Source organism: Triturus cristatus, chromosome 6 (genome assembly GCF_964204655.1).
Source record: "Triturus cristatus chromosome 6, aTriCri1.1, whole genome shotgun sequence".
Classification (NCBI taxonomy): domain Eukaryota; kingdom Metazoa; phylum Chordata; class Amphibia; order Caudata; family Salamandridae; genus Triturus; species Triturus cristatus.
Window position 1 is genome coordinate 1,275,999,462 of NC_140589.1, and position 25,163 is coordinate 1,276,024,624.

Below are 25,163 nucleotides of genomic sequence, written 5' to 3' on the forward strand. Positions count from 1 at the left end.
GTGATACGGACCGTACCCACGCCTGTACGCTCACTATCACTATGGGTACGCATACGCGAGCACACCCATAGTGATACGGAGCGTACACACGCCTGTACGCTCACTATCACTATGGGTACGCATACGCGAGCACACCCATAGTGATACGGACCGTACCCACGCCTGTACGCTCACTATCACTATGGGTACACATACGCGAGCACACCCATAGTGTTACAGACCGTACACACGCCTGTACGCTCACTATCACTATGGGTATGCATACGCGAGCACACCCATAGTGATACGGACCATGCACACGCTTGTACGGGCCGTTGCTATGCATTTGGGGTGCCCTTGGGCACCGGTACGCACCGTATCTGTGTGTGAAACTCCAAATTACATAGGGGACACATGTGGGACAAGTATAAAGGCCTACATGCATGCTGGTTGTCATGGAGACCAAGTTTAAAGTTTGAATTTTTTCCGGAAGGTGCACAGCAGAAGTCAGTTTGAATGAATCTACTTTGTTGCAATGTGGTTCTGGAGTTGACATCATGCTCAAGAAAAAAAACAATAAAAACCCACTGACTGTGCTAGGTTTGAAGGGATTGGAGGAAACATAGGATGCAAATGTGAGTGACCAATCACTCTGTACTCCTGTGCATGAAACAGGCCAGCAAGGCAGATATAAGGCAGCCAGGTCCCATGAGGGAGCACTTGCCTGCACATCTTTGGATTCTACGACCCAGCTGCTGCTCCTGATTCCCTGGAACCATGTCAAGGTCTGTGGAGAGGGCACAGCCTTTCACCCTGGAGGAGAACCTGGCATTGCTGGATGTGATCCTCCCACAGTACCCCCTGCTGTATGGGTGACCAGGGTATCAGGTGAGTGCAGAGTCTACTAGCACAGACTGTGTCCCTTTTTTGTGACTGTGACTTCTGGCATTGTGTCCAGGTGTGACACACATGCTATGTACTGTAGGGGGGGTCCCAGGGGGGGGAATGCCTGATGTCTCCCAGCCAGAGCATGCTGTGGTGCATGTCTGCCGTCCTCACTTGCATTGTGTTTACTGTGACAATCACTGCATGGTGCATGCCACATTCTGCCTGTCTTGTCCTCCTGGGAATGTAGCCTCTACAGTCCTCATTTGATTATGTGGTCAGCCCAGTGTGACAGGTGACTGTCCCACAGATGTGTGTTAGTTCTGTGTACCTGTGCTGAGAGTGTCCACATGATGTGTTCGTACCCTGGACATGGGTGTGTGTGTAAGTCCCCTGTCATGTGGGTGGGTGCATATGTGGAGTGTAGCACCCGGGCTGCATGCGGGATGGATATACCCTGCCCATCTGATGTGAACAGGGAGCAGTGCTGTGTGTCTGACGCGCAGAGCCAGCCCCACACCTGTGAGCCCCCCCGTCTAGTGGCACATGTGCAGAGTGAGGTTTGTCGCTGCATTTGGCAATGGCAGGTGAATGTCCTGTGCCTGTGTGTGTCTGTGTACTCTGCTGAGGTAGCGTCAGTGGCCTGTTGCATGTGACTGCTTAGAGGTGCTGCACATAATCCTGGTGTAGCTTGTGATGCACAGTGTGAGCCTGGATCATTGATTGTGTCGTTGCCCTCATTCCACCTGTGTACTTTCAATGGCACGCACTGCTTTTGCCCTTCCCCAGAGGATCATGTCCCTATGACAAAGGTGCAATGCGTTGGATGCATACTATGCCTTGTTGTAAACAGCAAATTTGTTCTAATATGTGTCTCTGTGACATGTGCCAGGTGTATTGATGTAGTGTCACTTGTTCATCCTCACAGGTAGGCGCCTCTGCCAAGAAGCAGATCTGGATGAACGCCGTCAGTGCCGTGAGGAGGACGGAGGGTCGCAAGCGGCGCCTGGCCCAGGTGAGAAAACGCTGGCAGGATATCCGGTGCTGGACGTGGAGGATCGCACGGGTCCTGCTGGGGGACTCACCTGAGACCCATAAGAACCACGGGCGCCGCCGTCTGACCCACATCCACAAGCGTGTGCTGGCGGTGGTCTTTCCAGACTTGGACAGGCGCTTACAGGAGAAGCAGCAGCAGGAAGGGGGTAGGTACATGTGTGTTTGTTGTGTGTCACCAGCATTTGTAAGTGCACAGTTGCATGGATACACTGCCAGGGTTTAAAGGTGCTGTGCAGATCCTGTTACCCACAGTATAGCGGTGCTCTCCTGCCTCCCTTCCCCTCCTTGCAATGTGTTCCCTGGTCTGTGTGTAGTCACTCCTTCACAAGGTTATCTAGGCTGGCACTTTATCCACGTGAACAATGCCTGTAGCATCATGTGTGGGGGTGGTGTGTAACAGGTTTTGGGACCTTGCCTGTGCCCTGTCCAGTTCAGTACTTGTGGGTTTCATGTCAGTTGGCACTGATGCTGAGTCCAGACATGGGATTTAGTCTCTCAAGTGTCATGCCTTACAGCACGCATGTCCTATGTTGTGGCCTGTGACATGATGTGCATGAGTGTGCGATACGCATGGTGCAGGGATGGTGGCGTGTGTTGCAGTCATTCCCATTCAGGACCATGGAGTTGTGTGGCCACTACTGTCCCCTGGGGCATATTTTCATAGGTGTCATGTATGTCATCACTCTCAGTGTCTACAGCATAGGTTGTGCTCTGTGCCATTGTCCCCTGGCACCATGTGTATTGACGTAAAATGTAGTACAAGTGTCCACTGTACAGCCTGACCTGATTTTCCTTGTTCATACTCACGGTGGCCAGTGCCTGTGTGTCTTGTTACAATCATCTGACGATGACCATTTGTACATGATTATTTGGACAGGCGCACCTTGGGTATTTGGTGTCCAATCTTGCATTTATGCAGCCCATGTGTATTTCACCCACACTAAGAGATGTAAGTGCTTCCTGTGTCTCAACTAATTGTCTCATGTAGGGGGTGGTTGGTGCGGGCTAAGCCTACAAGTCAAAACCTGATATCTCCTTGCTAGGTCTGGCCAGTGTGTGATGTTTGTCTGGACATACACTCAAGGTGCAGTGAGCCAGTCATGGTGGGCATGTTTTCAGTATTACCTATGCAGCATGTGCCTCAAGTTCATGGATATGGTCCCTGCTCATCCCTATTTTCGGCGACGCTGTGTGGTGCAGATGCAGTGCTGGATTGTCCCAGGGCCTGGCTCCTCTGTTAAAATCCATTTCATGTCATTTGCTATTGTGTCATGCTCTCCATAGTTTTTCAGTGGCATGGTGGGTCAACCAACTGTGTGTTGCATGCCCTACATATGTACTTTGTTTTGTAGATGTTACTCATCTTTATTTTCAGGCTATGCACTGTAACCTATGTAGATTGGACTCATGTGACGTATGTATACAGGTGTATGATTAATTGCTGTCTCTTCACCTTGCCCACAGCATCGCCGGGGGACACGGAGGGAGACATCAGCACGGACGGAGCGGAGGGACCGAGTACCAGTGCCAGCGGTGACATCGTTGCTGGCACATCGAGTGGAACTGAGGCGGAGGAGAGTGAGGCCGAGGACCTGTCCACTGCCACCACAGAATATGAAGCTGACGGGTCCGAGGATGATCGCTCCGAGTGGGCGGAGGCTGCACCAGCAGCTGACAGCGGCACAACATCTCTCCCCGCCCCCTCCATTGCCATCAGCCGCCTCCCACTTCCTCGTGTCCCTTCCCAGCGTGCCCAGTCACCGCATGTCTCCTTCCTGCCAGGCACCGCACCCCCTGCCCCTGTCTCCACTGCTGCCGCCAATGCCGAGTCTGTGGACATCCAGCGGCAGTTGCAGGTTGGTCAGGCTGCGATGCTTAATGTCCTCCATGGCCACAGCCAAGTGCTGAACAACATGGAGGCATACTTGGAGGGCATTTTCTCATCTCAGGCTGACTAACGCAACTTGCTGAGGTCCATTGACTCGACACTGACTGCAGCAGTGGGTCTCCTGCAGCGCTTCGTCCAACCCCCTACCCCTGACCCATCCACACTTCCCACTCCCATGCCTGTCCCACGTACACCCAGACGTCAGCATGCACCCACCACAACAGACACAGGCACCACACCAGCAGGGAAGGTCAAACGCACACCTCCTGGCACGCACACACAGGGTGAAGTAGGCACACCCACTGGGTCGGGGGGCAAACGTAAGACACGCAGCCAGAGTGGGAGTCTGCATTCCACCAAATCCACTCCCTCCAAATCCCCTCCCCTCAGCTCTCCTGGCCACATATCCGGCAAAGACTCCTTCATGGCCGCTCTGTCCCTGAGCCCCACAGTCACACCACCCCACAAGCGGTCAAGGGAGTCCCCGGTCAGGGTGGTTGAGTCCCCCCCTGTCCACACCCTCCCCCAGTGGTGCTGCGACCCATCCCTCTGCCCCACCCCCCTCCTTGGGGCCTGTGGTTCCTTTGGGTGCAGGGGAGTCGCTGGAGGACCTTGCTAAGGTGTGCAGCGCCATCCTGGCCTCCGCCTTTGGCCCTGCCCCACCCCCTGTGGTGGAGTCCTCCATCCCTGCACCCACGACGTCTACCCTTCGCCCTCATGTCCCTGCGGTGCCTGGTCCTTCCCCCCCACATGATGCCCTCCCCGCTCTGGAAGACGAAGGAGTCTGACTGTGCAGGCAAGCTAGGGGACACGCGTCCCACTGTGTCCCCCACCTGGATTTGAACTTTGGATTGCCCTATGGGCATTGTACATTTTGAACTTTCAAGGGACAAACAGATTTTTGGATGCTGAATAAAGCAATTTATTTTTCCTTAGTACACTACTGTCTGTCTGGTATTGCTGCTGGTGGACCGGTCCCATTATTTTGGGTGGTGATTATGTGTTGGGTGTGTGGGAATTGTAGTCTTGTGCTGGTCATAGGGTGGATCCTGGTATCTGTGTGCCATCACAAGCTGTTGGCTACATAACTTTGTTCATGTAAGCAGTTACTGCATGGTGACATCGTCCCAATGTGTGTTCCTTCCTCTGTGTAACCTGACATCTTCCCTGCAGGGTCTTTCCAATATGTGGTGCTGAGCTGTGTCTACATTGGCTGGGTGTGTGACGTACTCGTTAGACTTGGGCCATGCATGCTGAGCGATGTCTCCACCTGCATCATTCGTGGCGTCCTTGGTGGTCACTGTACTTGTGTATGTAGACTGTTGTCATGACTTCATGTGGACATGTTTTCTTTTCGGCGCTATTCATGTGTATACTCCCAGCCTCGCACACATGTGGTACATGTACTGCAGGATCTTTGTGCACCTGACTGACATTTTTGGGCATTGGATCTGTGGGTACTCCACCCTTTTCTTTGCAGGGGCACTGCTGTGAGTGTTAGGCACCCACCCCTCCTGTGTCTGGGCACTGCTGGGAGTGTTAGGCACCCACCCCTCCTGTGTCTGGGCACTGCTGGGAGGACTCTGCACCCACTCCTCCTGTGTCTGGGCACTGCTGGGAGGACTCTGCACACACCCCTCCTGTGTCTGGGCACTGCTGGAAGGACTCTGCACACACCCCTCCTGTGTCTGGGCACTGCTGGGAGGCCTCTGCACACACCCCTCCTGTGTCTGGGCACTGCTGGGAGGACTCTGCACCCACCCCTCCTGTGTCTGGGCACTGCTGGGAGGACTCTGCACCCACCCCTCCTGTGTCTGGGCACTGCTGGGAGGACTCTGCACACGCCCCTCTTATGACTGGGCACTGCTGGGAGGACTCTGCACCCAACCCTCCTATTTCAGGATATGTACGCTTAGGACATACACGGGTGTGGGTTCGCTCCATGCATACGCGGTTGAGGGTACGGGTCGTACATACACGGTTGGGGTGGGGGTACGCTCCATACATACGCGGGTGAGGGTACGGGTCGTACATACACTGTTGGGGTGGGGGGTACGCTCCATACGTACGCGGGTGAGGGTACGGGTTGTACATACACGGTTGGGGTGGAGGTACGCTCCATGCATACGCGGGTGAGGGTACAGGTCGTACATACACTGTTGGGGTGGGGGGTACGCTCCATGCATACGGGGTGGGGGTACCGTCCGTACGTACACTGTTGGCATGGGGGGTATGCTCCATACGTACGTGGGTGAGGGTACAGGTCGTACATACACGGTTGGGGTGGAGGTACGCTCCATGCATACGCGGGTGAGGATACGGGTCGTACATACACGGTTGGGGTGGGGGTACGTTAAATACATACGCGGGTGAGGGTACGGGTCGTACATACACTGTTGGGGTGGGGGGTATGCTCCATACGTACGCGGGTGAGGGTACGGGTTGTACATACACTGTTGGGGTGGGGGTACGCTCCATGCATACGCGGTTGAGGGTACGGGTCGTACATACACGGTTGGGGTGGGGGGTACGCTCCATACATACGCGGGTGAGGGTACAGGTCGTACATACACTGTTGGGGTGGGGGTACGCTCCATACGTACGCGGGTGAGGGTACGGGTCGTACATACACGGTTGGGGTGGAGGTACGCTCCATGCATACGCGGGTGAGGGTACTGGTCATACATACACGGTTGGGGTGGGGGTACACTCCATGCATACGGGGTGGAGGTACGGTCCGTACGTACACTGTTGGCATGGGGGGTACGCTCCATACGTACGCGGGTGAGGGTACAGGTCGTACATACACGGTTGGGGTGGAGGTACGCTCCATGCATACGCGGGTGAGGATACGGGTCGTACATACACGGTTGGGGTGGGGGTACGTTAAATACATATGCGGGTGAGGGTACGGGTCGTACATACACTGTTGGGGTGGGGGGTATGCTCCATACGTACGTGGGTGAGGGTACGGGTCGTACATACACGGTTGGGGTGGGGGTACGCTCCATACATACGCGGGTGAGGGTACGGGTCGTACTTACACTGTTGGGGTGGGGGTACGCCCCATACGTACACGGGTGGGGATACGGTCCATACGTACACTGTTGGCATGGGGGGTACGCTCCATACGTACTCGGGTGAGGGTACGGGTCGTACATACATGGTTGGGGTGGGGGTACGCTCCATACATACTCGGGTGAGGGTACGGGTCGTACTTACACTGTTGGGGTGGGGGGTACGCTCCATGCATACGGGGTGGGGGTACGGTCCGTACGTACACTGTTGGCATGGGGGGTACGCTCCATACATACACGGGTGAGGGTACGGGTCGTACATACACGGTTGGGTTGGGGGTACGCTCCATACATACGTGGGTGAGGGTACGGGTCATACTTACACTGTTGGGGTGGGGGGTACGCTCCATGCATACGGGGGTGGGGGTACGGTCCGTACATATCTGTACCCACGCTATGGAATGCTTATGCGGGCCGTACCCAGGCCTTTGCCACGTGGGTACAGCCGTCCCGCCATTGTTGGGGTGACGTAGGTGTGAGTGTGGTACGACTCGTACCCACACTCTTAAGGCGTGGGTACGGGACGTACCTGTATTGTTGTGTTGCCGGTTCGCGTCGTCAACCACTTCTGTTGTGGCGGACGCTGGCTTTGCTGGCCTCACCCACGTACGTATGGAGCGTACCCCCACCCCAACAGTGCAAGTACGACCCCTACCCTCAGCCGCGTACGTATGGAGCGTACCCCCACCCCAACAGTGTAAGTACGACCCCTACCCTCACCTCAAATGCATGGAGCATACCCCCACCCGAACAGTGCAAGTACGACCCCTACCCTCAGCCGCGTACATATGGAGCGTACCCCCACCCCAACAGTGTAAGTACGACCCCTACCCTCACCTCGAATGCATGGAGCGTACCCACATCCGTGCATGTCAGGAGCGTACATATTGTAAAATTGGAGAGGTGGGTGCAGAGTCCTCCCAGCAGTGCCCTGAGACAGGAGGGGTGTGTGCAGAGACCTCCCAACAGTGCCCAGACACAGGAGGGGTGGGTGCAGAGTCCTCCCAGCAGTGCCCTGAGACAGGAGGGGTGGGTGCAGAGTCCTCCCAGCAGTGCCCTGAGACAGGAGGGGTGGGTGCAGAGTCCTCCCAGCAGTGCCCTGAGACAGGAGGGGTGGGTGCAGAGTCCTCCCAGCAGTGCCCTGAGACAGGAGGGGTGGGTGCAGAGTCCTCCCAGCAGTGCCCTGAGACAGGAGGGGTGTGTGCAGAGTCCTCCCAGCAGTGCCCAGATGCAGGAGGGTTGGGCGCAGAGTCCTCCCAGCAGTGCCCAGATGCAGGAGGGGTGGGTGCAGAGTCCTCCCAGCAGTGCCCAGACGCAGGAGGGGTGGGTGCAGAGTCCCCCAGCAGTGCCCAGTCACAAGAGTGGTGTGTGCAGAGTCCTCCCAGCAGTGCCCAGACGCAGGAGGGGTGGGTGCAGAGTCCTCCCAGCAGTGCCCAGATGCAGGAGGAGTGGGTGCAGAGTCCTCCCAGCAGTGCCCAGACGCAGGAGGGGTGGGTGCAGAGTCCCGCAGTGCCCAGTCACAAGAGTGGTGTGTGCAGAGTCCTCCCAGCAGTGCCCAGTCACAAGAGTGGTGTGTGCAGAGTCCTCCCAGCAGTGCCCTGAGACAGGAGGGGTGGGTGCAGAGTCCTCCCAGCAGTGCCCTGAGACAGGAGGGGTGGGTGCAGAGTCCTCCCAGCAGTGCCCAGACATATGAGGGGTGGGTGCCTATCACTCCCAGCAGTGCCCATGGAACGCAAAGGGTGGAGTAGTCACATATACCATGCCCACAAATGTCAGTCAGGTGCACAAAGACCCTGCAGTACATGTACCACATGTGTGCGAGGATGGAAGTATACGCATGCATAGGGCCAAAAACAAAACATTTACACATGAAGTCATGTCAATAGTCCACATACACAAGTACAATGACTACCAAGGATGCCACGAATGATGCAGCTGGAGAATGGCTCAGCATGCATGTGCAAAGTTGAAGGAGTCCGTCACACACCCAGCTAATGTACTCACAGCTCTGCACTAAATATTGGGAACACCCTGCAGGGAAGAAGTCAGGGTACACAGAGGAAGGAAAACACCTTGGGACAATTGCAACATGCAGCAACTGCTTACATGAATGGAGAAAGGTAGCTAACACCGTGTGAGGCACACTGATCCCAGGGTCCCCCCTATGAGCAGCACACCACTACATTTCCCACACACCCAACACATGACCAACACCCACAACCATGTAGCAGCCCCACCAACAGCAATGCCAGCAATGCAGGAGTGTTCCAAGTGCAAAAAATAAATAGCTTTATTCAGCATGAGCAAAAAACTAGTATGACGTAAGTCCAATAATAACAAAGGCCATAGGGCAGTCCAGGAGTCCCAGCTGGATGGGGGACACAGTGGGATGCGTGTCCCCTAGCTTGCCTGCACAGTTACAAGTCGTCGTCTTCCACAGGGGTGAGGGCATCATGTGGGGGGGAAGGAACAGGCACCGCAGGGACAGGAGGGCAAAGGGTAGGCGAATTGGGTGCAGGGATGGAGGCCTCCACCACAGGGGGTGGGGCAGGGCCAAAGGTGGATTCTAGGATCTCACTGCACACCTTGGCAAGGTCCTCCAGGGACTCCCCTGCACCCGAAGGAACCACAGGCCCCAAGGAGGGGGGGGTGGTCAGAGGGATGGGTCGCAGCACCACTGGGGGAGGATGTGGACAGGGGGGGGACTCAAGCACCCTGACCGAGGACTTCCTTGACCGCTTGCATGGTGGCGTCACTGTGGGGCTCAGGGACAGAGCTGCCATGAAGGAGTCTTTGAGGGAGATGTGGCCAGGAGAGCTGAGGGGAGGGGATTTGGAGTGAGTGGATTGGGTGGAATGCGGACTCCCACTCTGGCTGCGTGTCACACGTTTGCCCCCCGACCCAGTGGGTGTGCCTACTGCACCCTGTGTGTGCGTGTCAGGAGGTGTGCGGCGGACCTTCCCTGCAGGTGTGGTGCCTGTGTCTGTTGTGGTGGGTGCATGCTTACGTCTGGGTGTATGTGGGACAGGCATGGGAGTGGGAAGTGTGGAAGGAGCAGGGGTAGGGGGTGGGACGTAGCGCTGCAGGAGACCCACTGCTGCAGTCAGTGTGGAGTCTATGGACCTCAGCAAGTTGCGTTGGTCAGCCTGCGATGAATGAATGCCCTCCAAGTATGCCTCCATGTTGTTGAGGACCTGGCTGTGGCCATGGAGGACATTAAGGATCGCAGTCTGACCAATCTGCAACTGCCGCTGGATGTCCACAGACTCAGCATTGGCGGCAGCAGTGGAGACAGGGGCAGGGGGTGCGGTGCCTGGCAGGAAGGAGACATGTGGGGACCGGGCACACTGGGAAGGGACACGAGCACGTGGGAGGCGGCTGATGCCAATGGAGGGGGCGGTGCCAGATGTAGGGCTGCTGTCAGATGGTGGTGCAGCCACCGCCCACTCGGAGTGATCCTCCTCAGACCCGTCGGCTTCATACTCTGTTGTGCCAGTCGACAGGTCCCCGGGTTCACTCTCCACCGCCTCAGTCCCACTCGAAGTGCCAGCCCCGATGTCACCGCTGGCACTGGTGCTCCATCCCTCCGCGCCGTCTGTGTCCATGTCTCCCTCCGTGTCCCCCGACGATGCTGTGGGCAGGGTGAAGAGACAGAAACACCTGTATACATATGTCACATGAGTCAAATCTACGTAGGTTACAGTGCATACCCTGATACAAAGGAAGAGTTACATCTACAAAACAAGGTACATATGTAGGGCATGCAAGACACAGTTTTTCGACCCACCATGCCATGGAATAACTATGGAGAGCATGACACACTAGCAAATGAGATGATATGGAATTTTGACTGAGGAGCAAGGCCCTGGGAACAATCCAGCACTGCATCAGCACCACACAGCGTGGCAGCAAATAGGGATGAGCAGGGACCATAGGCAGGAACAAGAGGCACATGCAGCATAGGTAATACTGATAACATGCCCACCCTGACTGGCACACTGCACCTTGAGTGTATGTCCAGGCAAACATCACACACTGGCCAGTCCTAGCAAGGAGATATCAGGTCTTGACATGTCGGACATGCCCGCACCACCCACCCCCTACATGAGACAAATCTATGGAGACACAGGAAGCACGTACATCTCTTAGTCTGGGTGAAATACACATGGGATGCAACAAATCAAGGTTGCACACCAAATACCCAAGGTGCGCCTGTCCAAAGAATCATGTACAAATGGGCATCATCAGATGATTGCTACAAGACACACAGGCAATGGCCACCGTGAGTATGTACTTGGAAAATCAGGTCAGGCTGTACAGTGCACACTTGTAATACATCGCACGTCAATATACATGGTGCCAGGGGACAATGGCACAGAGCACAACCTATGCTGTAGACACAGAGATTGTCGACATATTCGGATTACACACATGATACCTAGGAAAATATGCCCCTGGAGACAGTAGTGGCCACACAACTCCATGCTCCTGAATGGAAATGACTGCAACACACGCTAACATCCCTGCACTATGCGTAACGCACAATCATGCACATCATGTCACAGGCCACCACATGGGACATGCCTGCTGGAAGGCCTCGCACTCGAGAGATTAACTCCCATGTCTGGAATCAGCATTAGTGCCAACTTACATGGAACCCACAAGTCCAGAACTGGACAGGGCACAGGCAAGGTCACTAAACCTGTTACACACCACCCCCACACATGATGCTGCAGGCATTGTACACTTGGAGAAGGTGTCAGGCTACATAACTTTGTGATGGAGCGACTACACACAGACCAGGGAACACATTGCAAGGAGGGGAAGGGAGGCAGGAGAGCACAGCAATTCTGTGGGGAATAGGATCAGCACAGCACCATAAACCCTGGAAGTGTATCCATGGAACATTGCACTTACAAATGCTGGTGAAACACAACAAACACACACATGTACCTACCCCCTTCCGGCTGCTGCATGTCCTGTAGACGCCTGTCCAAGTCAGGAAAGACCACCGCCAGCACACGTTTCTGGATGTGGGAGAGACGGCGGCATACGCGGTTCTTGTGGCTCTCAGGTGAGTCCCCCAGCAGGACCCGTGCGATCCTCCGCGTCCAGCACCGGATATCCTGCCAGCGTTTCCTCACCTGGGACATGCACCGCCTCCGACCTTCCGCACTCCTCACGGCGCTGACGGCGTCCAGCCATATCTGCTCCTTGGCAGAGGCGTCTACCTGTGAGGATGGACAAGTGACACTACATCAATACACCTGGCACATGTCACAGGGACACAGATTAGAACACATTCGCTGTTCACAACAAGGCCTAGTATGCATCCAACGCATTGCACTTTTGTCATAGGGACATGACCCTCTGGGGAAGGGCAAAAGCAGTACGTGCCATTGAAAGGACACAGGTGGAATGAGGGCAACGACACAATCAAAGATCCAGCCTCACACTGTGCATCACACCCACCCCTCCTGTCTCAGGGCACTGCTGGGAGTGATAGGCCCCCACCCCTCCTGTCTCAGGGCACTGCTGGGAGTGATAGACCGCCACAACAAAACAAACGTTCCCAAAGAGAAAAAGCATATATGCAAGACAAGGCTCCTACTTAGCCTACTATTCGGTTAGTGATATTTTTCAAGAACGATCACTATATCGTATGGGGTTACTATGATAGAGACTTTTGTAATTATAACACAGTACAGCATGCAGTTTCAAAAGGACATACTATTCGATACAATCACAGTTAAAAACGAATTTTTATTAAAAACATTTTATATAGTTAATAACGTACTACATGTAATTTTCCTCCCATGAAGGTTACAATCTAGCATTAAAAATGAAAACAGACAGTCGACGCAGCGTTTCAGTGTTCAATTCTATGGTTTCACCTTCTTCAGGACCAAGAATTTTCATAAAATCTATACATGAAAATACATATAAAAACAGTCAAATAACCTTACATGTACTGTGTATGCTAAAGCCTAATACATTTGCTTCTACCCCAAGTTTATTTTTACTATTCGTTATTCACATGATTCAAAAAATATCATCACACAATTTAAAAAACCACAAAACAATAAGGACCCAAATTTTGCTATATTAGAAGCATCCTTTACACTACATTGATGCGATTACAATACATTCTTATACGTGGACATAGATATTTTTCATACCTTAATTTTATAAGGGATTAAGTTTTCTTAGTTACATAATCCTGTTAGGCACCTTATCATCAACTTTATGGTCTCGATATAGGGCATTTCTAAACAATAAGAAAAAAAGACGGTATGTATAACTTGTCAACAGAATTTATTATTAATGCTTAAAGAGCTCGTTTTTAATACAGGTCGTTTTACCTATAGATAAATGGTTGTTTTTCTCAATATCCGTTGACGCCACCGTTTTTGTGGTTTAAAAGTAAAGATGATATCAGTCCAAACTCTTTTATCTATGGAGTTCAATAGAAAATATATATGTGTATGAAGATGCATATTATTACGAAAAAATAGGACTCAGACAGAATTCACTATAGATATAAGCTCACCAATTATAAGAGCCGGGTGGAAGCTAATTTCATTTCTTAGAGTGGCTTCTCTTTGTTGTGATGCTTTTGATGTCGCATTCACGATCTCATAGTTTTCTGGAAAACAGTTTTAAATATCCCTTTTGTATTAATGAAGACTTTTTAATATCTATACAAGTAGAATGACAGTCTGATCTTAGTTTTGTTATAGACAATCTACCTATCACTATGGCTTCTTGTGTTGTTAACAAAAACTATCAGACCCTTTCAATAAAGTAATAATTACGGGAACATTTTTTTTAAAGTTATAAGGGGAAAACGCTGGAATCATACGTAGATAGATCAAGCGTATAGTTAACGATTGTAACACCCGTAATATAAAATGCCAGCTGAACGGGAAAAAAGCTTGGAATCCCTAGAGCTATTTTAAAAAACAAAGTCTCCCGCTTTAGTAAAAAAGAAAATGCGATTTCTTTCTTTCTGCATACCTGAGGATGTGTACGCGGCCTCCCTGCGTCAACGGATATCCGGGGTTCTGGTAGTAATTAAACTTCCGGAAGTCAGTCTGTTTATATAGCGGCTCTCTCGTCACCCGGATGTAATGTTAAAAAATAGCGAATTGATTTATATCATATCTATACTCATTATTATTACATGACACAATATATTATTATTTGCTGCTGCATCATGTGTGAACACCTTATATTTTTTGTGTAGGTATTTCGATCAGAGTATGCAACGTTAATTTTCGCAGATTAAATTACGGTATTCCTAAATCCGCCATCTTGTAATGTGCAAAGTTATGTTGTGCTGTGCACCGGAAAGCCTCAAAAAACTAGATAAACAGATCACAAATCATATAAATGATCTTATATTGTGTTAATATCCTTTCTACATCAAAGGGGCAACGCGTTCACTATTTAAACCCATGGCGAATCACGTAATATGTTATAATGCGATAAAGTTTCAGTCAGCCGTTTATATAATACATACACATATGGTAATCATAGACTCTCAGCTGTTCCAATGATGTCTGATGTATTCTCCATATAGATTTTAGACACCATCTAAAGTGAGCGATATAACAGTGAATGTGTATGTTGATAAACATGATTATTATCAAAAGGCCATTTGACCGAGCCTCATCAAATGGTTAAAGTTAATCAACTTGATTAAATAACTTATATCTGAGACGCTGGTTAACTGCTTGGTGAATGCAATTCTTATATTAATCTTTCCCACTCCTCTTTGTTGTTAAGGCCGTTTTTGTAGGTGTCAAAATGGGACATATAGAATTGCTCGCGTTTTTTTCTTTTACATTCAGAATCCCCTCCTCTGGTGCTGATTTGGATGATCTCCACGCCGCACCATTTAAATTCCTCTATTTTGTGGTTGCTGGTAATCCAGTGTTCAACTAATGGGGCTGTTTTTTTACCGGTTCTAATAGCCGACTTATGCTCAGTGATTCTAGTCCTGATCTCTCGGGAGGTTTCCCCGATATAGCCTTTGTTGCAAGGACAGACAATTAAATAAATAAGATTTTTAGATCTACAATTAATGAAACTTTTTACTTTATGTGTTTTTCCGTTGTATTTTATGGTGTCGCCTTTGCAAATACCGTCACAGTTTTTACATGTGCCGCAGGCAAAATTGCCAACTGGCAGTGGGGCACAGTCAATACTTCGTTGTTTACATCTTGTTTCTTCTCTGTATGTGTGTACCAGTTTATTACGAATGGTGCAATTCCTTCTAAAACTGAACATAGGTTTAGGTAAAATATCTTCTTTGTTATCATTTAGAAGTTGCCAATTTCTATTGATGATATTTTTAACTTTATTGCTCACATTACTGAAATTGGTGACAAATATTAATGGGGCATTTTGTTTTGTTTCTGCTTTTGTTTTGGGTTTCAAGAGGGATTCCCTATCATAATATTTGGCCCTTTTATAGGCTTGTTTAATAAGTCTTTTGGGGTATCCCCTGTCTTGTAATTTACTAGTTAGGACGTCAGCATGTCGGTTAAAATCATGCATATTTGTACAATTTCGTCTGATTCTTAGATATTGTCCAAACGGTATGTTGTCCTTTTGACAGCATGGGTGATTGCTTTGATAATGCAACATAGTGTTGCGGTCGGTGGGTTTGGTAAAGAGCTCAACCGACAATGTACCAGCATTGTGTTTAATCTTGATATCCAAGAAGTCGCAACTTTCTTTGTTTATACTTGAGGTAAACTTTAGGTTAATATCCCCAAGATTGAGCCAGTCTATAAATTCTGTGAGATGTTCTTTGGTTCCCTTCCACATAAAGAAAACATCGTCAATATATCTTGACCAGCAAGAAATATTTTCATAGAATGGAGCTGCAGTATTATAGATGTGTTTATTTTCAAAAGCGGCCACATATAGGCAAGCCAGACTGGGAGCACACGTGGCTCCCATGCTGGTACCTTTGATTTGTTTATAGTAATCTTTCTTGAACAAGAAAATATTATTCTTAAGTATAATTTCAACGCATTCTATCAAAAAGGAAGAATGCGCTGATAAATCATTTGAGCCATTAGATAGAAGGCCCTCTAACATCTTGATGGTGTCATCTTGAGGTATATTGGTGTACAAAGCCTCGATGTCGAGGGTCACAAGCCATTGGTTATCAATATTATATGCTAATTTCTCTACCTTAGTAATCATAGCGGTGGTATCTTTGATGTATGCTGGTTGTTTAACCACAAGTGGTTGGAGAAATTTGTCCACATACTTGCTTAAAGGTTCGGTCAAAGAGTCAATGCTCGAGACAATAGGCCTCATAGGGGGGTTAAGAAGATTTTTGTGGACTTTAGGTAGACCATATATCGCTGGCACCTTAGGGTTGGTGTTTCTCAGGAAGTTATATTCGTCGGGGCACAAAATATCATCATCTTTTGCATAGTCTAATAGTCTCATCACTTTATCAGTCAGAGCAATCCACTCTTCTTTACCTGATTTTTGATAGTGCAAAGTATTATTTAAAAGTAACAGTATTCTATTATCGTAGTCTTCTGTATCCATTACTACGATACTACCACCCTTATCGCCAGGTTTGATAGTCAAATCTTTACAATTTTCTAGATTGATAAGGGCTTGTTTCTCCAGGGTACTCAAATTATTGTTCCAGAAAAGTTTTTTACTAACTAAATCATCTATATTTTTTTATACCACCTTTTCAAATAATACAATGTTTTTATTGTTGACAAGATTAAGTGACGGGGTCCATTTTGACTTGGGTTTGAGGCCTGATTTATTGTTGGCCACAATAGAGTTTTCCTTATTTTTAAAGAAATCTCTAAGGCGAATCTTCCTAAAAAAGCCTTGTAGGTCTCTCTCGAGATTAAATTTATCAAGGGGGGTACAGATTGCATATCCTAATCCCTTTTCTAATACAGATATTTCATCCTTAGTTAGCATTTTGCTGGAAAGATTGATAATTGGTGCCTTTTTGTTTAATCCCACATCGTTTGGCTCCTGGTTTTCATGTACGGACGTTTTTGTGGTGGATTCTGGGGGTAAAAGTTCCCTCTCCCTCTCCCTCTGCCACGAAATTGCCCGGGATTGAATTGTCGCTGTTCTAAAAAAGAAAGCGATTCCTTGCTAGTGCTAGGTGTGGGTTCGGTACCTTTTCTAATTTCTTGTGGGTTTTCATTCTCTGATTCTGAGCTTGTGTAGGAGGTATCTAAAAAAGTTACTCTCTTCTTTTGAAAATTTCTTCTAGGTTGTTGCCAGTTATTCCGATAGTGAGTATCCTCTCTTGGTCTATCAAAGAAATCTTTTTGGAGATACGGATATACAGTTTCAAGGTTATATTTAGTAACATCTTTTTTAAACTTGTTAGATTTTTTGTTAAGAAGATATTCCCTGTATCCTGATATATCGTTTTGGATTTCCTCTAGCTTTTTTTTTAGCGTCTTCTAGCGAGGTATTCTCTTTCAATTTCATTTCCATTTCCTCAATCTCAGATCTTTCTATGATTAATACTTCATTTGCAGTTTCAATAATCAGCAACATCCAATCGCGACTGCAGCGGTTGGCTATGAAGGTCCAATTTTCAATAAATTTAGGATTTCTGATGAATATCCCAGGCTCATTTTTTACTTGTAGGCCCCTTGGTATTATTCCTTTTTTGCAATACTCGATTAAAAAATCGGCATGCAGTTCAGTTCTAATAACTCTTTTCTTATTATTCCATAAGGCTCTCCATTTTTCTTCATCACCGTTGTTAGTCATGATTGAAGAGATATTTTTTGACGTTCCATTGATAATTTTATTGAACTGTTCTTCTGAAAAGCCATATGTTTTTAAGGCATCCATTTTTAATTAGGAAGGCCAATATTTCTATAGAATGAAAAACTCCCCAGCTAACAAGCTGTGCAATTAAGATCCAACCAAGAAAGGGAGGTACCCCTTAAAGTTTTTAGGGACGAGGTAAGTAAATTGCCACAACAAAACAAACGTTCCCAAAGAGAAAAAGCATATATGCAAGACAAGGCTCCTACTTAGCCTACTATTCGGTTAGTGATATTTTTCAAGAACGATCACTATATCGTATGGGGTTACTATGATAGAGACTTTTGTAATTATAACACAGTACAGCATGCAGTTTCAAAAGGACATACTATTCGATACAATCACAGTTAAAAACGAATTTTTATTAAAAACATTTTATATAGTTAATAACGTACGACATGTAATTTTCCTCCCATGAAGGTTACAATCTAGCATTAAAAATGAAAACAGACGGGGAGGAGCCAAGATGGCGACCGGAGCAGTCGCTTGAGCGCCCGGCTCCGTCGGCCCTTGGCCTCGGACTATCATCCTGATTCCTATCCTTGCCGATTTTCGAGGTGCAACGCGTGCGACGACGCGCTGACCGCGCCGCCGCTTTCCCGAAGTCTTAGCCCGCCCGGATGCCGGAGTTTTTGGTGCCTTTGTTCCCCGCCCTGGACCCTTGCTCTACTGTGGCCTCGGCCGACCCCCTGGAATCGTTGCAGTCACCGGACCCGCTGGTGCAAATCTGAGCCCGAGGTCCCGATCCCGCCTCACGCCACGCACGGTCGCCAGAAGAGCCGGGAGAGAGACGCCCGGACACCTCCTGTACCCTGCATCTGATGGGCTGGAGCCAGAGGGTAAGCCCCGGTGTGGCGGGTCTCCTACCCCGCTCTGTGGATCACGCTGTAGAAGGCTGCAGACCCCCTTCTTCTATGGTCTAGTCGGCTGCAAAGAGAGCCTGAGGGAGGGGAAGAGACTGCTGGCTTTCACCTGTTGCGGCGCAGACCTGTTGGGAATTGCCTCCTTGTCACGATCCCCCCCCTGGCCACGGTACCGTTCAACGGTAAAACATGGCGCTGATTGCCTGCTCGCTGCGGGGGGGTGATGCTCCGGTCTCGCCCGCTGCCCGCTTCGCCCTCCCTCTACCAGACTCCAGCTCTCCAGTGCCGTCCCGGATTGCTGCCGTTGGGGGGGCGCAGCTTCCGCTGACATACGGCTCCGTTCTGGCTGCCCTGCGGGACTTTCGTCTGCAATTGTGTGTCGGCTTGCAAACGCTGAGTGAGCGGTTCGACTCTACACTGTCTGCTGCGGGCCGTGAGCGCCCCGTTTGTGATCAACAAGACGTGAGTCTGCCAGTGCTGTGGTCCTCCTGCGGGGAAGCAACGACTGGGTATAACGGTGCTACACTGGTGTCTGCATTTGGCTTTCCCGGCGCTCAGGATCAATCGCTCTCCTGCTCAATGGCAGATACTTTGTTTCCCCGGTCATTGCCGCCTGCTTTGTTGTTGCCTGCCTCACCGTGCCCGCAGGAGTTTCCAGCTGAACTACACCTGGCGACCTCGAGGAACTGTTCACGGTGGCCTACGACTCCTTTTATGTGGAACTCATGTACTTTACAAGCCCGGTCTGGATTTTATATGGTGTGCAAGGGGACCTCAATAGATGATCGGCGGCCATTTTGTGACTCTACTTCTCCATCTTCTCCCAAGTGGCCATATTGTCTTTGTCTGTTCGGGATGCGGGGCATTCACGAGGGGGCGGGTCTAATCGTACGCCCGCGATCGGGCCAGGGCTAGATTACTTTCTATCATCATGGCTTCACGGCCGGGCTGGACTGGGACTGGAATTGTCTACTTATGTTGTGCGCACTCGTCGCGATCTGTCTGCCTTCATTTCCGTGGTGTTACATGCTATCTTCCCACGACCGCCTTTGGGTGTAGTGGGGTTTCGGTGTGTGAAGGCTTGGTTGGCCGGTGGTGTCGGGCGCTCCTGAGGATACGTGGGCTCCTCCCCGCCTCCTTTCTTCTTTCTTCTCTTAGTTTCTTTACTCTATTCCTACTTTCTCTCTCGTCTATATTTCGGGTTCATTGGGCGACAGGCACTATGCTGGGGGGGGGGTAGGCCATAGCCTCCGCATTGGTGTAGGGTGGGGGGGTAATTTACTGTTTCTTTTTTAGTTCTATGGGCCTCTTTCGTTCATGTCTCTGCGCTATACTTGTTTCGATTCGGGGTCCGGGTGTGGGGTGGATTGAGTGGGGGCGGCTTTTAGGGGGTGCGTATTTACTACTGTGATGATCCTGTTATCTAATTGCATCGCCTTACTGTATGATATTTTCTATGGCTGTTTTAATGATGCTGCTGCTCTCCAGTGTATGAAGCCGACTTGCGGACTCGAATCTCCTTGTTTCTATCCTTTACTGACTTTTTTCCCGATAAAATTTTTTTTTTTTTGAAAACCTTAAAATTAACCTTCACTTCTCCTTCCCCCGGTGTCAAGGCTCCCTCCAGTGTATGAATCCTGAATCGTTGCTAATCTTGACCTTGACGCACAGGGGATGTATTGTTTGTCTCTGTGCTCAACCGTATTGTGGCCGGCCTGATGGTTGTAGGCCCGTATTTGTTCTTTTACTATGCACAAATAAAGGTTTTTAAAAAAAAAAAAAAAAAAAAAAAAAAAAAATGAAAACAGACAGTCGACGCAGCGTTTCAGTGTTCAATTCTATGGTTTCACCTTCTTCAGGACCAAGAATTTTCATAAAATCTATACATGAAAATACATATAAAAACAGTCAAATAACCTTACATGTACTGTGTATGCTAAAGCCTAATACATTTGCTTCTACCCCAAGTTTATTTTTACTATTCGTTATTCACATGATTCAAAAAATATCATCACACAATTTAAAAAACCACAAAACAATAAGGACCCAAATTTTGCTATATTAGAAGCATCCTTTACACTACATTGATGCGATTACAATACATTCTTATACGTGGACATAGATATTTTTCATACCTTAATTTTATAAGGGATTAAGTTTTCTTAGTTACATAATCCTGTTAGGCACCTTATCATCAACTTTATGGTCTCGATATAGGGCATTTCTAAACAATAAGAAAAAAAGACGGTATGTATAACTTGTCAACAGAATTTATTATTAATGCTTAAAGAGCTAGTTTTTAATACAGGTCGTTTTACCTATAGATAAATAATTGTTTTTCTCAATATCCGTTGACGCCACCGTTTTTGTGGTTTAAAAGTAAAGATGATATCAGTCCAAACTCTTTTATCTATGGAGTTCAATAGAAAATATATATGTGTATGAAGATACATATTATTACGAAAAAATAGGACTCAGACAGAATTCACTATAGATATAAGCTCACCAATTATAAGAGCCGGGTGGAAGCTAATTTAATTTCTTAGAGTGGCTTCTCTTTGTTGTGATGCTTTTGATGTTGCATTCACGATCTCATAGTTTTCTGGAAAACAGTTTTAAATATCCCTTTTGTATTAATGAAGACTTTTTAATATCTATACAAGTAGAATGACAGTCTGATCTTAGTTTTGTTATAGATAATCTACCTATCACTATGGCTTCTTGTGTTGTTAACAAAAACTATTAGACCCTTTCAATAAAGTAATAATTACGGGAATTTTTTTTTTAAAGTTATAAGGGGAAAACGCCGGAATCATACGTAGATAGATCAAGCGTATAGTTAACGATTGTAACACCCGTAATATAAAATGCCAGCTGAACGGGAAAAAAGCTTGGAATCCCTAGAGCTATTTTAAAAAACAAAGTCTCCCGCTTTAGTAAAAAAGAAAATGCGATTTCTTTCTTTCTGCATACCTGAGGATGTGTACGCAGCCTCCCTGCGTCAACGGATATCCGGGGTTCTGGTAGTAATTAAACTTCCGGAAGTCAGTCTGTTTATATAGCGGCTCTCTCGTCACCCGGATGTAATGTTAAAAAATAGCGAATTGATTTATATCATATCTTTACTCATTATTATTACATGACACAATATATTATTATTTGCTGCTGCATCATGTGTGAACACCTTATATTTTTTGTGTAGGTATTTCGATCAGAGTATGCAACGTTAATTTTCGCAGATTAAATTACGGTATTCCTAAATCCGCCATCTTGTAGTGTGCAAAGTTATGTTGTGCTGTGGCAATTTACTTACCTCGTCCCTAAAAACTTTAAGGGGTACCTCCCTTTCTTGGTTGGAAGTGATAGACCCCCACCCCTCCTGTCTCAGGGCACTGCTGGGAGATCTCTGCACACACCCCTCCTGTCTCAGGGCACTGCTGGGAGTGATAGGCCCCCACCCCTCCTGTCTCAGGGCACTGCTGGGAGGTCTCTGCACCCACCCCTCCTGTCTCAGGGCACTGCTGGGAGGACTCTGCACCCACCCCTCCTGTGTCAGGGCACTGCTGGGAGGACTCTGCACACACCCCTCCTGTCTCAGGGCACTGCTGGGAGGACTCTGCACCCACCCCTCCTGTCTCAGAGCACTGCTGGGAGTGATAGGCCCCCACCCCTCCTGTCTCAGGGCACTGCTGGGAGTGATAGGCCCCCACCCCTCCTGTCTCAGGGCACTGCTGGGAGTGATAGGCCCCCACCCCTCCTGTCTCAGGGCACTGCTGGGAGGACTCTGCACCCACCCCTCCTGTCTCAGGGCAATGCTGGGAGGACTCTGCACACACCCCTCCTGTCTCAGGGCACTGCTGGGAGTGATAGGCCCCCACCCCTCCTGTCTCAGGGCACTGCTGGGAGACATCAGGCATTCCCCCCCCCTTGGAACCCCCCTACAGTACATAGCATGTGTGTCACACCTGGACACAATTGCAGAAGTCACAGTCACAAAAAAGGGACACAGTCTGTGGCAGTGGACACTGCACTCACCTCATAACCTGGTCGCCCATACAGCATGGGGTACCGTGGGAGGATCACATCCACCAAAGCCATGTTCTCCTCCAGGGTGAATGGCTGTGACCTCTCCACAGCCCTTGACATGGTTCCAGGGAATCAGTAGCAGCAGCTGGGTCGTGGAATACAGAGATGTGCAGGCAAGTCCTCCCTCATGGGACCTGGCTGCCTTATATCTGCCTTGCTGGCCCATCTCATGCACAGGAGTACAGAGTGATTGGTCACTCACATTTGCATCCTATGTTTCCTCCAATCCCTTCAAACCTAGCAGTCTGTGGGTTCTCTATCGGTTTCATTCTCCTGCATGATGTCAGCCCCACAAACACATTGCAACAAAGTAGAAGAATTCCAACTGACTTCTGCTGTGCACCTTCCAGAACAATTTCGAAATTTGAACTTGGTCTCCATGACAACCAGCGTGCATGTAGACCTTAATACTTGTCCCCTATGTAATTTTGAGCGTCACACACAGGTACGGTGCGTTTCGGGGCCCTAGGGCACCCCAGATGCATTGCAACGGCCCGTACACGCGTGCCTACATTCACTATCACTATGGGTGTCCTCGCGTATGCGTACTTGTAGTGGTACGGGCCGTACACACGCATGTACGCTCACTATCACTATGGGTGTCCTCGCGTATGCGTACTCGTAGTGGTACGGGCCGTACACTCGCATGTACGCTCACTATCACTACGAGTACGCATACGCGAGAACACCCATAGTGGTACGGAGCGTACACATGCGTGTACGGGCCGTCTCACTATGGGTGTTCTCGCGTATGCGTACTCATGGTGGTATGGACCGTACCCACGCCTGTACGCTCACTATCACTATGAGTACGCATACGCGAGAACACCCATAGTGGTACGGAGCGAACACACGCGTGTACGGCCCGTCTCACTATGGGTGTACTCGCGTATGCGTACTCATGGTGGTACGGACCGTACCTACGCCTGTACGCTCACTATCACTATGAGTACGCATACGCGAGAACACCCATAGTGGTACGGAGCGTACACACGCGTGTACGGGCCGTTGCTATGCATTCGGGGTGCCCTAGGGCCCCGGAACGCACCGTACCTGTATGTGAAGCTCCAAATTACATAGGGGACACATGAGGGACAAGTATAAAGGCCAAAATGCATGCTGGTTGTCATGTAGACCAAGTTTAAAGTTTGATTTTTTTCCGGAAGGTGCACAGCAGAAGTCAGTTGGAATGAATCTACTTTGTTGCAATGTGTTTGTGGAGTTGACATCATGCTCAAGAAAAAAACACAATAAGAACCCACAGACTGCTAGGTTTGAAGGGATTGAAGGAAACATAGGATGCAAATGTGAGTGACCAATCACTCTGTACTCCTGTGCATGAAACAGGCCAGCAAGGCAGATATAAGGCAGCCAGGTCCCATGAGGGAGCACTTGCCTGCACATCTTTGTATTCCACGACCCAGCTGCTGCTACTGATTCCCTGGAACCATGTCAAGGGCTGTGGAGAGGTCACAGCCATTCACCCTGGAGGAGAACCTGGCTTTGCTGGATGTGATCCTCCCACAGTACCCCCTGCTGTATGGGCGACCAGGTTATCAGGTGAGTGCAGAGTCCACTAGCACAGACTGTGTCCCTTTTTTAAGACTGTGACTTCTGCCATTGTGTCCAGGTGTGACACACATGCCATGTCCTGTAGGGGGGGTCCCGGGGGGGGGAATGCCTGATGTCTCACAGCCAGAGCATGCTGTGGTGCATGTCTGCCTTCCTCACTAGCATGGTGTTTACTGTGACAATCACTGCATGGTGCATGCCACATTCTGCCTGTCTTGTCCTCCTGGGAATGTAGCCTCTACAGTCCTCATGTGATTCTGTGGTCAGCCCAGTGTGACAGGTGACTGTACCCACAGATGTGTGTTAGTTCTGTGTACCTGTGCTGAGAGTGTCCACATGATGTGTTCGTACCCTGGACATCGGTGTGTGTGTAAGTCCCCTGTCATGTGGGTGGGTGCATATGTGGAGTGTAGCACCCCAGCTGCATGAGGGATGGATATACCCTGGCCATGTGATGTGAGCAGGGAGCAGTGCTGTGTGTCTGACGTGCAGAGCCAGCCCCACACCTGTGGCCCCCCCCGTCTAGTGGCACATGTGCAGAGTGAGGTATGTCGCTGCATTTGGCAATGGCAGGTGAATGTCCTGTGCCTGTGTGTGTCTGTGTACTCTGCTGCGGTGGCGTCAGTGGCCTGTGGCATGTGACTGCTTAGAGGTGCTGCACATTATCCTGGTGTAGCTTGTGATGCACAGTGTGAGCAAGGATCATTGATTGTGTAGTTGCCCTCATTCCACCTGTGTACTTTCAATGGCACATACTGCTTTTGCCCTTCCCCAGAGGATCATGTCCCTATGACAAAGGTGCAATGCGTTGGATGCATACTATGCCTTGTTGTAAACAGCAAATGTGATCTAATATGTGTCTCTGTGACATGTGCCAGGTGTATTGATGTAGTGTCACTTGTTCATCCT